Below are 14,834 nucleotides of genomic sequence, written 5' to 3' on the forward strand. Positions count from 1 at the left end.
ATAACAGATTAGATTATTTGACAACTATTGTGGCAAAATCTCAAGGTTCCTTGATAGGATACCATATCACCCTGGAGTAGAATACTGGGAGTAAAACTTCAATACTGTAGCAAAAGACCAACTTATTCTGTCCTTAAAACAAAATGGTTTTTGACACCAATTTGGAATCAGTCTGGTCCATAAGGATGCCCTGTTCATTCCAAAGAAATCCCATGTTTATGTCTTCATTTTGTTTTTTTCATTTTTTTCTCCGTGCAGGCTTGGAAGTCCTAGAACTAGCCCTATAGACAAGGCTTACCTGGAACATCCATAAATCTCCCTGTCTGTAACTCTTGGGATTAATGGTGGAGCTTTTCAACAAAATCTGATAAAGAAATCACATCTGAGCTGTCTCATGCTGGTCAATCCTGCAGGTTCTGTAAGCACTGATGCCCACATGGGGCTGGAGGCTGTCTGAAAAGGCACACAGAACACACAGCTCCACAGTCTCTTTTTTTACCATCCAGTCAAGGTCACTTGATGGTAGATATCATGTATTCTCTAGGAATTTTGAATGCCCTCACTGAAAAACAAATGTCCTTGAACCTGCAGCTGTTTGGACTTACAAGGTGTTTAGCCTTGTGATTTGGTGAAACTTTTAACAGGGGGAATGGTTGTATATCTCAACATTTTGCCTGATCTTGAGACATTTATCCACCTACTATATTGCCTCATCCAGCATTAATAGGAGGATTGGTGCCTAGTCTTATTGTGTCCTTTTATGCCCCATTAGGTTGATATTCTGGCAAAGCCTAATCTCTCTTTTAAGTCATTTTTTTATTTTAGTTAGAAAAATACTGTTTTCCATGACAATCCCAGTTCCCTTCTCTCTCTGATTCTCCCCTATTACACCCCCAACACAAATGCTACCTATCATATATCCTTTCTTCTATTCTTCCCCTCACTCAACCTTTTTGCTCCCTTATGACCTCTTCATCCTTCTTCTTCCCTTTTCATTTTTGTAGCTCCCTCCCACACTTCCGGTGCTCTCAATTTGCTCAGGGGATCTTGACCTTTTCCCCTTCGTCAGGGAAGGGGAAAAGGTCCCATCCCTGATGAAGGGACCCTCTTATGTATGCCCCTCTTAGGGTCCTCCTCATTTACTACCATCTCTGGAATTGTGGACTGTGGGCAGGTAATCCTTTACTCTATGTCTAAAATCCATATATGAGTGAGTACATATCATGTTTGTCTTTTGTGATTGGGTTTCCTTGCTTAGAATGGTTTCTTCTAGTTCTATCCATTTTCCTGAAAATTTCAAAATTGCATTGTTTTTTCCACTGAGAAGTACTCCATTGTGTAAATTTCCCACATTTCTCTATCCATTCTTTGGTTGACGGGCATCTAGGCAGCTTCCAGTTTCTGACCATTACAAATAGTGCGGCTATGAACATTGTTGAACAGATGCTCTTGTTGTATGAATGTGTTTTTTGGGTTTATGCCTAAGAGTGATATTCATGGATCTTGTGGTAGACTGATTCCCGTTTTCTTGAGGAAGCGCCATACTGATTTCCAAAGTGGCTGTACAAGTTGGCACTGCCACCAGCAGTGGAGAAGTGTTCCCCTTTCTCCACATCCTCTTAAGCATAAACTGTCATTGGTGTTTTTAATTTTGGCCATTCTGACAGGAATAACATGGAATCTCAGTGTTGTTTTGATTTGCATTTCTCTGATGGATAAGGATGTTGAACACTTTCTTATGTATCTTTCAGCCATTTTAGATTCCTGTATTGAGAATTGTCTATTTAGTTCTGTACCCCACTTTTCAATTGGATTGTTTGGTGTTTTGGAGACTAGCTTCTTGAGTTCTTTGTATATTTTGGAGATCAGCCCTCTGTCAGATGTGAGGTTGGTGAATATCTTTTCCCAGTCTGTGGGCTGCCATTTTGTCTTGCTGACTATGTCCTTTGCCTTACAGAAGCTTCTCAGTTTGAGGAGGTCCCATTTATTAATTGTTGATCTCAGTGTCTCTGCTACTGATGTTATGTTCAAGAATCGGTCTCCTATACCAATTAATTCAATGGTATTTCCCACTTTGTCTTCCAATAGGGTTAGTGTGGCTGTGTTTAGGTTGAGGTCTTTGATCCATTTTGACTAAAGTTTTGTGCATTGTGATAGACTTGGGTCTATCTGCAGTCTTATACATGTAGGCATCCAGTTATGCCAGCACTATTTTTTGAAGATGTTTTCTTTGTTCCATCATATAAATTTGGATTTTTTTTGTCAAAAATCAGGTGTTCCTAGATGTGTGGTTAATACCGGGTTTTCAACTCTATTCCATTGTCTACCTGTCTATTTTGGTGCCAATACCAAGCAGTTTTTAGGACTATAGCTTTGTAATAGAGCTTAAAGTCAGGGTGGTGATGCCTCCCGAAGTTTCCTTATTTTACAGGGTTGTTTTGGCTATCCTGGGTCTTTTGTTTCTCCATATAAAGTTAAGAATTGTTCTTTCAAGGTCAGTGAAGAATTGTGTTGGGATTTTGATGGGGATTGCATTGAATCTGTACATTGCTTTTGGCAAGATTTCCATTTTTACTATGTTGATCCTACCTATCCAAGAGCATGGGATATCTTTCCATTTTCTGGTATCTTCTTTAATTTCTTTTTTAAGACTCAAAATTCTTACAGTACAGGTCTTTTACATTTTTGGTTAGTGTTACCCCAAGGTATTTTATGTTGTTTGTGGCAAATGTAAAGGTTGATGTTTCTCTAATTTCTTTCTCCACCAATGTGTCATTGGTATATAATAGGGCTGCAGTTTTTTTTGAGTTAATCTTGTATCCTGCCACTTTGTTGAATGTGTTTATCAGCTGTTGGGGTTCCCTATTAGAGTTTTTCGGGTCACTTATGTAGACTATCATATCATCTGCAAATAGTGAGAGTTTGACTTCTTCCTTTCCGATTTCTATTCCCTTGATCTCCTTTTGTTGTCATATTGCTCTAGCAAGAACTTCAAGGACAATATTAAAGTGGTATGGAGAGAGTGGACAGCCTTGTCTTGTCCCTGATTTTAGAGGAATTGCACTGAGTTTCGCTCCATTTAATTTGATGTTGGCTGTTGGCCTGCTGTATATTGGTTTTTTTATGTTGAGGTATGTTCCCTGTTATCCCTGATTTCTCCAAGACCTTTATCATGAAGGGGTGTTGGATTTGTCAAAGGCTATTTGTGGCTCTAGTGAGATGATCATATGGTTTTTTTCCTTCAGTCTGTTTATATGTTGGATTACATTTATGGATTTTCATATGTTGAACCATCCTTGCATCGCTGGCATAAGACTTCTTGATCATGGTGGATGATTTCTCTAATGTGTTCTTGGAATTGATTTGCCAGTATTTTATTGAGAATTTTTGCATCAATGTTCATGAGAGATATTGGTCTGTAGTTCTTTCTTAGTTGTGTCTTTGTGTGGCTTGGGTATCAATGTTATTAAAGCCTCTATGAAGAGTTTCACAATGACCCTTCTGTTTCTATTGTGTGGAATATTTTGAGGAGAATTGGTATTAGCTGTATCTTGAATTTCTGGTAGAATGTTGTACTGAAGCCATGTGGCCCTGGCCTTTTTTTGGTTGGGAGACCAAATATCACATGAACTGTGAAGCTGATGGCTAACATAGTATATATGCATGTTACCAGCAAGTAATAAGCTGCCTCTAACAATGAGTTCACATAGGAAGCAAGAATATTCCCAATTGTCTGCTTTGCCAGATGTTCTGCCATGATGTGAGTTTACCTGTGTCAGTTTCCATTCTAGTTACAGTAACTGTGTTTGACCAGCAGGTGGCCCAGGTGGCCAGTTGTGATGGTGGAGTTTTCAGCTGCAGATGGCTTCCTTGGTCTCAAGACTATCTGAAAAATATCTGAATGACTTTCAGACAGAGTGAGAAAAGTGCATGTGCTGGGAGACTTATCCAGGATGGATGAAACCCCCATGCGATGACAAGTGGCAACAGCTTCCTTGCAGTGTAAGCTATGGTGCCAGAAAGATTCAGTGGCAATTAGTGCTCTTGGGCGTTTCTTGCCAGCAGGTTTGAAGGGAGAGGGGAAAGGATACCCCGGCTCCAAGGCGGCAGAGGAATGAACCCCACTGGTCAAGACCCACCCATGGGTTCCAATTCAGTCCCACTCATGACACCAAATAATGAGTTTTACAAAGGGGAGTCAGAAACAGATTTTTAAAACGTAGTTTATTAAGGAATAGTACTCATGCAAGGGAGCCAGTGACCAGGTTTGCACCAGAGTAGGAGGGACCTACAGATGCTTCCTAGTCAGCTCTGTCAGGCATGAGAGAAAAGGGCCTGCATGTGTGCCTCCCTTCTACTTAAACCCTTGTTACATCACTCAGACCACAACCAAGCAGGTGTGGCCAGGGTAACAGTGACCAGGCCCAAGCAATGTGTTCAGTGGTACCTCTTAATCAAGGTTTCTCCATAGAAAAGGGGCATAGCTAAACATAATAAATGTAATATACATCAAGCCTGTTGCCAACATCAATTTCAATGGAGAGAAACTCAAAGATATTCCTCTAAAATGACGAAGAAGACAAGGTTGTCCACTCTCTCCATACCTACTCAATATAGTACTTGAAGTTCTAGCTGAAATAAGACATCTAAATGAAACGGAGTGGATAAACTTGGAAAGGAAGTACTCAGATGATATGATAGAATAAATAATCTCCCCCAAAAGTCTACCAGGGAATTCCTACAGCTGATAAACACCTTTATTCAGGTGGCTGCATATAAGATTAACTAAAAAAATTACTAGCCTTCCTATATACAAACAATAAATGGGCTGAAAAGGAAATCATAGAATATACAACTTTATAATAGACTCAAAACATATAAAATGTTAGGTGTAACTATAACCAAGCTAGTGAAAAGCATGTAAGGCAAAACTTTAGGTCTTTGAAAAAAGAAATTGATGAAGATATCAGAAGATGGAAACATCAGCCATGCTCATGGATCTGTAGAACTAACATACTAAAAATGACCATCTTGTCAAAGTAATCTACAGAGTCAATGCAATCCCCATTAAAATAACAACACAGGACTTTACAGATCTTGAAAAACAATATTCAACTTCATATGAAAAAAACAGAATATCCAGGATAGCCAAAGCAAACCTGGATAATAAATGAACTTCCAGATGTATCAATATCCCTGATTTCAAGCTCTACTACAGTGCCATAGTAAGAAAAAAGTTGATCCATAATGTTCACCCTGTACCAAATTTGAGTCCAAGTGCATCAAAGACCTCAACATAAATCCAGATACAATGAAGCTGATAGAAGAGAAAGTGAGACATAATCTTGAACACATTGACACAGAAGACAACTTCCTGAACAGAAAACCATTAGCACAGGCACTGAGATCCACAAGAAATAAATGGGAACTCATGAAATTGAAGTTTCTGTCAGGCAAAGTATACCACCAATAGGGCAAAATGACAGCCTGCAGAATGGGAAAAGTTCTTCACAAACCCAACATCTGACAGAGGAATGATTTCTAAAATACATAAAGAACTCAATGAAGCAGACATAAACAAAACAAGTAATCAAATTTTAAAAATAGTGCAGATATAAACAGAGAATTTCCAACAAGGAATTTTTTTTTTCTGAGATCAGAAAATATTATTATTATTATTATTATTATTATTATTATTATTAATTCAAGTTAGGGAACAGGCTTGTTTCACAGGTAATTCCCCTCTCCCTCTCCCTCCCCTTACCTCTATTCCTTCTCCCCCACCTCCAACCTACCCCCTACCCCATCCACCCACCACTCCCCAGGCAGGGTAGGGCCCCCAACCGGGGCTCCACCAAGTCCACCAAATCTTCCTGTGCTGGGCCTAGGTACCTCCCCATGTGTTCAGAGACAGAGTGCATCCCTTCAAGTGGGATGGGCTCTCGAAGTCCCCCCCACACACCAGGGCAAAACACAGGTCCACCTCCGGAGGCTCCCAGGAGTACAGGGGCCTCCCCATTGGCATCCATGATCAGGGGCTGGATTAGTCCTGTACTGGCCTCCCAAAGAGCATCTGGGGTCGATATGCTTTCCCTTTTTCAGGCCAACTGTTTCTGTGGGTTTCTCCAACCTGGTACAGACCCCTTCGTTCTTCATTCCTCCCTCTCTTCAACTAGGTTCCAGATTTCAGCTCAGTGTATTTCTGTGGATGTCTGTCTCTGCTTCCATCAGCCACTGGATGAGGACTCTAGGATAGCATAGAGAGTTGTCATCAATCTCATTCTAGGGGAAGGGCTTCTAGGCCATCCTCTCCTCCACTGCCCGGACTGTCAGATCGTGTCATCCTTGTAGGTCTTTGGAGATCTCCCTAGTTCCAGATCTCTTCCCGGACTTATAGTGGCTCCCTCTGATATGGTATCTCTCATCCGGCTCTCTCTCCTCTATTCTTCCCCCAACTCAATATATCTGCTCCTCCATTTATTCTCCTCTCCTCTTCTTCTTGTGCTCTTATTGTGGCAGCACCCACTACCCTACCCTCATGCTCTCAATTAGCTCGGGAGTTCATGGCACTTCCCATTCCTGGTGTCCATTTATCACTTAGAGTCATTCATGATTTCTAGTTTCTTTGGGGAAGAGGATTATAGGCTGGTAAACCTTTGCTCTATGTCTAAAAATCATATATGAGTGAGTACATACCATGTTTGTCTTTTTGTGATTGGGTTACCTCACTCAGGATGGTTTCTTCTAGTTCCATCCATTTGCCTGTGAATTTCAAGATTCCATTGCATTTTTCTGCTGAGTAGTACTCCATTGTATAAATGGACCACATTTTCTCTTTTCATTCTTCAGTTGAGGGTCATCTAGGTTGCCTACAGGTTCTGGCTATTACAAACAATGCTGCTATGAACATGGTTGAACATATGTCCTTGTTGTATGGACATGCAGTATTTGGGTATATACCCAAGAAAGGAATGGCTGGATCTTGAGGTAGATTGATTCCCATTTTTCTGAGCAACTGCCATACTGATTTCCAAAGTGGTCTTACAAGTTCACACTCTCACCAGCAATGGAGGAGTGTTCCTTCTTCTCCGCAACCTCTCCACCATAGGTTATCATTGGTATTTTTGATTTTAGCCATTCTGACAGGTGTGAGGTGGTATCTCAGAGTTGTTTTGAGTTGCATTTCTCTGATGGCCAAGGATTTTGAGCACTTTCTTAAGTGTCTTTCAGCCATTTCAGATTCCTCTGTTGAAAAATCTCTGTTTAGTTCTGCACCCCACTTTTTAATTTCATTGTTTGGTGTTTTGGTGGCTAGCTTCTTGAGCTCCTTGTATATTTTGGAAATCAGTCCTCTGTCAGATGTGGGGCTGGTGAAGATCTTTTCCCATTCTGTGGGTGGTCGTTTTGTCTTACTGACTGTGTCCTTTGCCTTACAGAAGCTTCTCAGTTTCAGGAGGTCCCATTTATTGATTGCAGACCTCAGTGTCTGTGCTTCTGGCGTGATGTTCAGGAATTGTTCTCCTGTGCCAATTTGTTCAAGGGTTATTCCCACTTTCTCTTCTAGAAGATTCAGTGTGGCTGGATTTATGGAGAGATCTTTGATCCATTTGCACTTAAGTTTCGTGCATGGTGACAGGTATGGATCAATCTGCAATTTTCTGCATGTCCGAATCCAATTGTGCCAGCACCATTTGTTGAAGATGCTATCTTTTTTCCATGGTATGGATTTAGCACCTTTGTCAAAAATAAGGTGATCATAGGTGCGTGGGTTAATATCTGGGTCTTCAATTCGATTCCACTGGTTTATCTGTCTATTCTTGTGCCAATACCAAGCTGTTTTCAGAACTATGGCTCTATAGTAGAGCTTGAAGTCAGGGATGGTGATGCCTCCAGAAGATCTTTTATTGTAAAGAGTTGTTTTGGCTATCCTAGGTTTTTTATTTTTCCATATAAAGTTGAGTATTGTTCTTTCAATGTCTGTGAAAACCTGTGTTGGGATTTTGATGGGGATTGCGTTGAATCTGTAGATTGCTTTTGGTATGATTTCCATTTTTACTATGTTAATTCTGCCTATCCAAGAGCATGTGAGATCTTTCCATTTCGTGGTATCTTCTTTAAATTCTTTCTTTAAAGTCTCAAAGTTCTTATTGTACAGGTCTTTCACTTTTTTGGTTAGTGTTACCCCAAGATATTTTATGTTGCTTGTGGATATTGTGAAAGGTGATGTTTCCATGATTTCTTTCTCATTGAGTTTATCATCTGCATGCAGTAGGGCTACAGATTTTTTTGTGTTAATTTTGTATCCTGCTACCTTGCTGAAGGTGTTTATCAGCTGTAGGAGTTTCCTGGTAGAGTTTTCCGCGTCACTTATGTAGACTATCATGTCATCTTCAAATATGAAAGTTTGACTTTGTCCTTTCCAATTTGTATCCCTTTGATCCCCTGTTCTTGTCTTATTGCTCTAGCTAGAACTTCAAGTACAATATTGAAGAGGTATGGAGAGAGTGGACATCCTTGTCTTGTTCCTGATTTTAGAGGTAAAGCTTCAAGTTTCTCTCCATTTATTTTGATGTTGGCTATTGGTTTGGTGTATATCGAGTTTATCATGTTTAGATATGTTCCTGTTATTCCTGTTCTCTCCAAGATCTTTATCATGAAGGGATGTTGGATTTTGTCAAAGGCTTTTTCAGCATCTAGTGAGATGATCATGTGGTTTTTCTTTTTCAGTTTGTTTATATGGTGGATTACATTGATGGTTTTTCGCATGTTGAACCATCCTTGCATCACTGGGATGAAGCCTACTTGATTGTGGTGGATGATTTTTCTGATATGTTCTTGGATTCGATTAGTCAATATTTTATTGAATATTTTAGCATCAATGTTCATGAGGGATATCGGTCTGTAGTTCTCTTTCTTAGTCTTATCTTTGTGTGGCTTGGGTATCAAAGTGATTGTAGCCTCGTAGAAAGAGTTTGACAATATCCCATCTGCTTCTATTGTGAGGGACAGTTTGAGGAGTACTGGTATCAGCTCTTGTTTGAATTTCTGGTATAATTCTGCAGTGAAGCCATCTGGTCCTGGAGTTTTTTGGTTGGGAGGCTTTTGATGACTGCTTCTATTTCATTAGGGGTAATGGGTTGATTTAAACTGTTTATCTGATCTTGATTTAATTTTCGTAAGTGATATTTATCCAGGAAACTGGTTTTCGAATTTTGTGGAGTACAGATTTTCAAAGTATGACCTAAAGATTCTCTGGATTTCCACAGTGTCTGTTGTTATATCTCCCTTGTCGTTTCTGATTTTGTTAATTAGTGTGCTCTCTTTCTGCCTTTTGGTTAGTTTGGCTAGAGGTTTGTCTACAAGGAATTTCAATTGGTTAAGAAATACTTACGGAGATGTTCAATACCCTTACCGGGAGCAATAAGTCTTTCTGCCCAGCCATGTGAGGCCTGCTGCCATATGGGTACTTTCTGTCAGCCAGCCCAACTTCTGCCACCACCACATTATGGTCCCAAGTCACTTATGATGATCATATATAAATAAGCCTAGATATATATAATGCTATCTATCAAACTATACCTTGAGTTTGTCCTTGTCATCACCCAAATAATCTTAAGCTCTTGTATTCAGAAGAATGCAGTCCTTCTACATTTTAACCACTGTTTAAGGACCACTTGCTTCTCATTGTTCTTTTGTACTTTGAGAAACAGGATCTGTAGAAAATCTTCTTAATGAAAACCATTAGACTCTAGTATCTTTCTGGGGCAAAATGCAATTTTGAAGGCATCCAGTTGAACTCTTTTACTTATTGCTTAGCTTACATTAGGTTGAAGGATCAATTTTCCTTAGATCTGTGTTAAGGTGTATCTTTGGCAATGATTGAATCTGCAAGCACCATTTTCCTCATTTGCATTGCTTCTATTTCTTTTCCATTCTGGTGTAACTAGATAGTTCTCCATTGTTTCATCTTAAATATTATTGATATGGAAATTCAGAACATTTCAAAAGCATTTTCACTAATCGTAAGATGGTTTTAATAACAAATTACGGACAATTTTAACACAACACAGAATGCCATAATAAACTACCTGGTAGTATCCCAATGATATTAATAGTGGGACTATTTTTCTATAAGAGAAATGTAAACAAAACTATGTATAACCATCCTTTACTACTTCCTACATCCTTCCATCTCATTCAGGGCAAAATACAGCATTTTTGTATTTATTTGGAAAATACCATGCAATTTCCTGTTTTTAAATTTCTGAATGTGCCCACAAAAAACATGCTTCTCTGGGCAACTTCCTTTGTCATTTAAATAACCCATCATTTCCTTCCGAGTACTATAACACAAGCCCTCAACAGTTTCAGGTATCTTCTCAGAGTTAACACAAATCCCTCTCACCTTACAACTCAATATTGTAACTCTGAGATTTCCTATACCCTCCATAATCTTGCCTTCACACTGCCTGGCCTAGCTCTTCCATCTCTGTATCAGTTGGTATTATGTATTGTTACTCCCTGGAAAGGAAATTCCTATCTATTTTATACACTGCTGGGTGTAGCATATGGAAAAATGTATGAAGAAATGATGAGTTAATAAATCCCAAACTCGTTTGGGATCTTACTCCTTGAAAATAAATATCCTAACAAATTGTTGCTAAACAAACATTGAAAAACAAGAATTCATCTCAATTAAGTCTAACCTATTTTCATGATGTCTTCAATCACCTTAAAGACTTTTTAAAAATGATGTCACAGAAGTGGAAGTAGGCACCCGCGGCAGGGACGAAAGGCAGAAGCAGTGCGTGAGCCTGAAGCAGAGCCAGAGCAGCTGCTTTCATAGCTCACCCTGGCCTCAGGCTCAGCTGCTAGAGGGGGAGGAGTTAGGGCCGCTCTTTGGACTCAGGGACTCAACAGAGACTGCTCCTAATGGTACTTGCTGCCTCACAGAGCCCTGTGGTTCTAAGTATACACAGCCCCCAAAACCAGCCCACTTGTGGGATCCAAGCCATGGACCTCCCAGGGGTCCACGACCACCTAGGGAAGGAGGCTACCTTCATGAGAGTGAGACATCCTCAGAAGAGTCAGGAGCAGAACAGGAACTCTCAAGAGAGAATGAGACTGGGTACCAGGAGGATGGGAGCCCTTCTTTCTTTCAAATTCTGTCTGCTTGTAACTGCCAGAGAAGCCCTGGAATTCCCTAAGGGACTTACTCTCAGGAAGGTGATGGCTCTTCTAGCAACTTTTGCCACCATTGCACTGCCCAGCCGTGGGGAAAGATGAAGAGTTAAAAGAAGAAGAATATGATGACGAGGAACCTCTTAAATTTCCCAATGATTTTTCACGTGTGTCCAGTGGAAAGCAACCCCCATCCCGGAGGCAGAGGCACTGTTTTTTGACCAAGGAGGATACACATACACGGGATAGTGGACACAGAGATCCCAGGTCCCCAGGTCGTCATCAGCTGGTCTGAAAACAAAATCAGGCTGATAAGCACAGAGGCATGAGACTGTGGCCGTGGAAGAGCTATGTCAGCTTGGACAGGCAGGCTTCTAGTGGGTGATTGTACTTCTGGTATTGGTGGGAGAGTATGTAGAAACATGTGGCCATCATATATGCATGCAGGCAGCTGAAAGGCAGTGACCTGAACCTCTTTCGAGTTTGGGTGGGAGCCTGGGCAGGGAGATTGGGGGGCTGGGCCCGGGTGATGTCCAGTTCCTAAGCCAGAGCTTTTCCTGTGCAGCAGGGCTATTCACCTGTCTTCTTAGGCTAGTGGGTGCTTTCCTGCTGCTGGCTCTTGTCCTCCTTTTGGGTTGTCTACAGCTCGGCAGCCGGATTTGGTGGGACTGGGTGACAGGTTAGCCTGGAGGGAAAGGACCACCAGGCTGTTCTCTTGGCTGGATTCTCCAGCTGTACATCGTTGCTGGACTCTGCTTCGAGCTAGCAGCCCATGGCACCAACTGGTAAGAGTAGTTCAGCGGAACTGGCTGGAGTTTCCTTGGGTCAAGCCAAGGACTAATATGAAAGGTAAGGCACCTGCAGCTAGTGAGCGCCACTGCTACCCAAAGACGAAGTGGCCCGACTTTTGATCATGGCCAGGGTCCCTGAGGATGAACTGAACCCTTTTCGTGCGCTGTGAGTTGAAGCCACATCAGATAAGGAGCTAAAGAAGGCCTATAGGCAGCTAGTACAGATGATTCATCCTGATAAAACTCATCCCAAGGCTGAGGAGGCCTTCAAAGTTTTGTGGGCAGTTTGGGACATTGTCAGCAACCCAGAGAGTCGGCAGGATATGAGATGAAACAATTGGCAGTGAATGAGCTGAGCCGGTCAGTGGATGAGTTTCCTTCGAAGCTACAAGATGACCTCAAGGAGGCAATGAATACTATGATGTGCAGCCGATGCCAAGGAAAGCACAGGAGGTTTGAAATGGACGGGGAACCTAAGAGTGCTAGATGCTGTGCTGAGTGTAACAGGCTGCATCTTGCTGAGGAGGGAGACTTTTGGGCAGAGTCAAGCATGTTATGCCTCAAGGTCACCTACTTTGCACTGATAGATGGAAAGGTCTATGATATCACAGAGTGGGAGGGATGTCAGGGTGTGGGAATCTCTCCAGATACCCAGAGTTCATTACCACATCTCATTTGTTTCTCAGGTACCGGGCACTAGTGGTTCTGCACAGGGCCACGCCAGAGACCTCTCCTGCTGACCTACAGGATTTCTTGAGCTGGATTTTTCAAGTAGCCCACGGCCAGATATCCAATGGGAACTTCTTTGCAGCACCTCACCCTGGACCTGGGGCCACTGCGACCTCCAAACCCAACAGTACAGTACCCAAGGGAGAAGCCAAACCTAAATGGCAGAAGAAAGTGAAGCGGCCCCTCCAACGTTGACAACATTGTCTGCCTTCCTCAAATCAATGTCAGAGGTCAAAAGGGCTGTATACAGCACAGGATGTAATTTGATTTATTTTTAAATAATTTAAAAAGGGAAACATGTAAATTGTTCACTCAGTAATTAGAGGAAGTCCATGTGCTATACTCCCTCTTCCCCAACACCTAGGAACTGTATCTTGTCTTCTGACAATACCAAAGAAATAGGAGTTGGCTAGCGCAAAGATTGTAGGGTCTGGGCCTAGTCCAGTCAGTGTGATCTGGAGGTGTGGGTTCTGTATGCCTTTATCCTATCGTTTGCTTTCAGAGCATATGAAACTCTCCCTTTTTTAATGAGTGCATCTTATTTCTTAACCCATTTCAGGGGTTCATCCCCCCTTTACCCTGATGTACTAGTTAAATGAAAGGGCATGTAGCCCCAATTTTGGAGATATACCTGTGTCATTATATGTTAGAAGTATATGATTTGATGTTAATTTTATAGGGGATTACAGTTAAGAGATTGCTATGAGTATCAGAAGGGACTTTGAATTTAAAACATTGTTGAGAACATGATAGACAATGAAGACTTTTGAAGTTGGAGAGAATGCATTTTGCATTATGATGTTGTTACAAATTTATGGAGCCCAAGGGGTAGAATGTGGTAGTTTGAAAGTAACTGACCCCCATAATCTCAAAGGGATATGGGTCTTTGCATCTACTCATATCAGTTCCCAAATGATGCTCATCTTATGACAATTAGACTACACACCAATCTGTGATTGAAGCAGAATAGCATTCAGGAATAGTCATTGGTTTTTGGTATTGTTGATGTTCTTGTTGTTATGGTTTTTGCAGCTTACATATGGTCTATACTCGATCTTTGGGCTGTCCTGTCTCTGGCTCCTGATCACCCATGCAAAATCATGAATGGGCTCCTTCTTGTGGTATGGACTATAATTTGGACCAGTTATGGGTTGGCCACTCACATAAGTTCTTCACCAACAACAGCAGGTCTTTCAGGTAGGACAGATAGTAATTTGAATGTTTTGTGGCTGCGTTGATGACCTAGCACCACTGTTAGGCACCTGCATGGTTATGGAAGATAGCCAGTTTGGGCTCCATATACCCCATTACTAGGAAATTTGTCTAGTATCACTTCTAGGGATTCCATGGAGTTTTCATTGCACTGCTTTGTTTCTATATTACCCCTCCCCAATGCAGCCCCCAATTCTGTTTTTTTTCTACCAGTACTCTATTCCTCTGTCCCTCCCCACTGCCTGATCTCTCCTGTTACCATCACCACCTGCCCCCAGTCCTCCAGCAAAATCTATTCTGTTTCTCCTTCCCAGAGAGAGAGAGTCATGTATACCCACCTTGATCCACCTTGTTACTTAGACTTTATGGTCTGTTGATTGTAGCACGATTGTTCTTTACTTAGCAACTAATGTAGAATTATAAGTGAGTGTATCCCCTATTTGTCTTTTTGTGTCTGGTTTACTTCACACAAGATGACTATTGCTGTGGAATAATCCTTCTGTACACTGTGAACATGTGTTGTTATCATTGCCAATAAAAAGCTGATTGGTTGTTATATAGGCAGGATTTTGGGGGGCAGAGAGAATATTGGGAAGAAGAGTCTGAGGAGTCTTGAGCCAGATGCAGAGGTAGAATATGTACAAAATGAGCCATGTGGTAAAACTTTGTTGTTAGAGCTAGGGATTAATAAGCCTGAGCTATTGGCAGACAATTTATAATTATCTTTTAGGCTCCATGTCAGTAGGGAACTAGCATGCAGGAATGTTAGTTTGCCTATAACTGGTATTCCAACATGGTTCACCTATATGTACATAAGACTGAGAAAACTTTAAAAACATTCTAAACATACAGAAACATACCCAAATACAGCTTGTTTTAAGTCATGTGCCTCTCATGTTGGATGCAGTACAGAGATGTATC

At 41.2% G+C, this 14,834-nt stretch overlaps 1 pseudogene; it reads left to right on the forward strand.

The window, feature by feature from the left end:
• The first annotated feature begins 12,300 nt into the window (after positions 1–12,300).
• Positions 12,301–12,876, forward strand: LOC118238451 (annotated as a pseudogene).
• Positions 12,877–14,834: the final 1,958 nt, after the last annotated feature.

Source organism: Cricetulus griseus, chromosome 3 (genome assembly GCF_003668045.3).
Source record: "Cricetulus griseus strain 17A/GY chromosome 3, alternate assembly CriGri-PICRH-1.0, whole genome shotgun sequence".
Taxonomy (NCBI): Eukaryota; Metazoa; Chordata; class Mammalia; order Rodentia; family Cricetidae; genus Cricetulus; species Cricetulus griseus.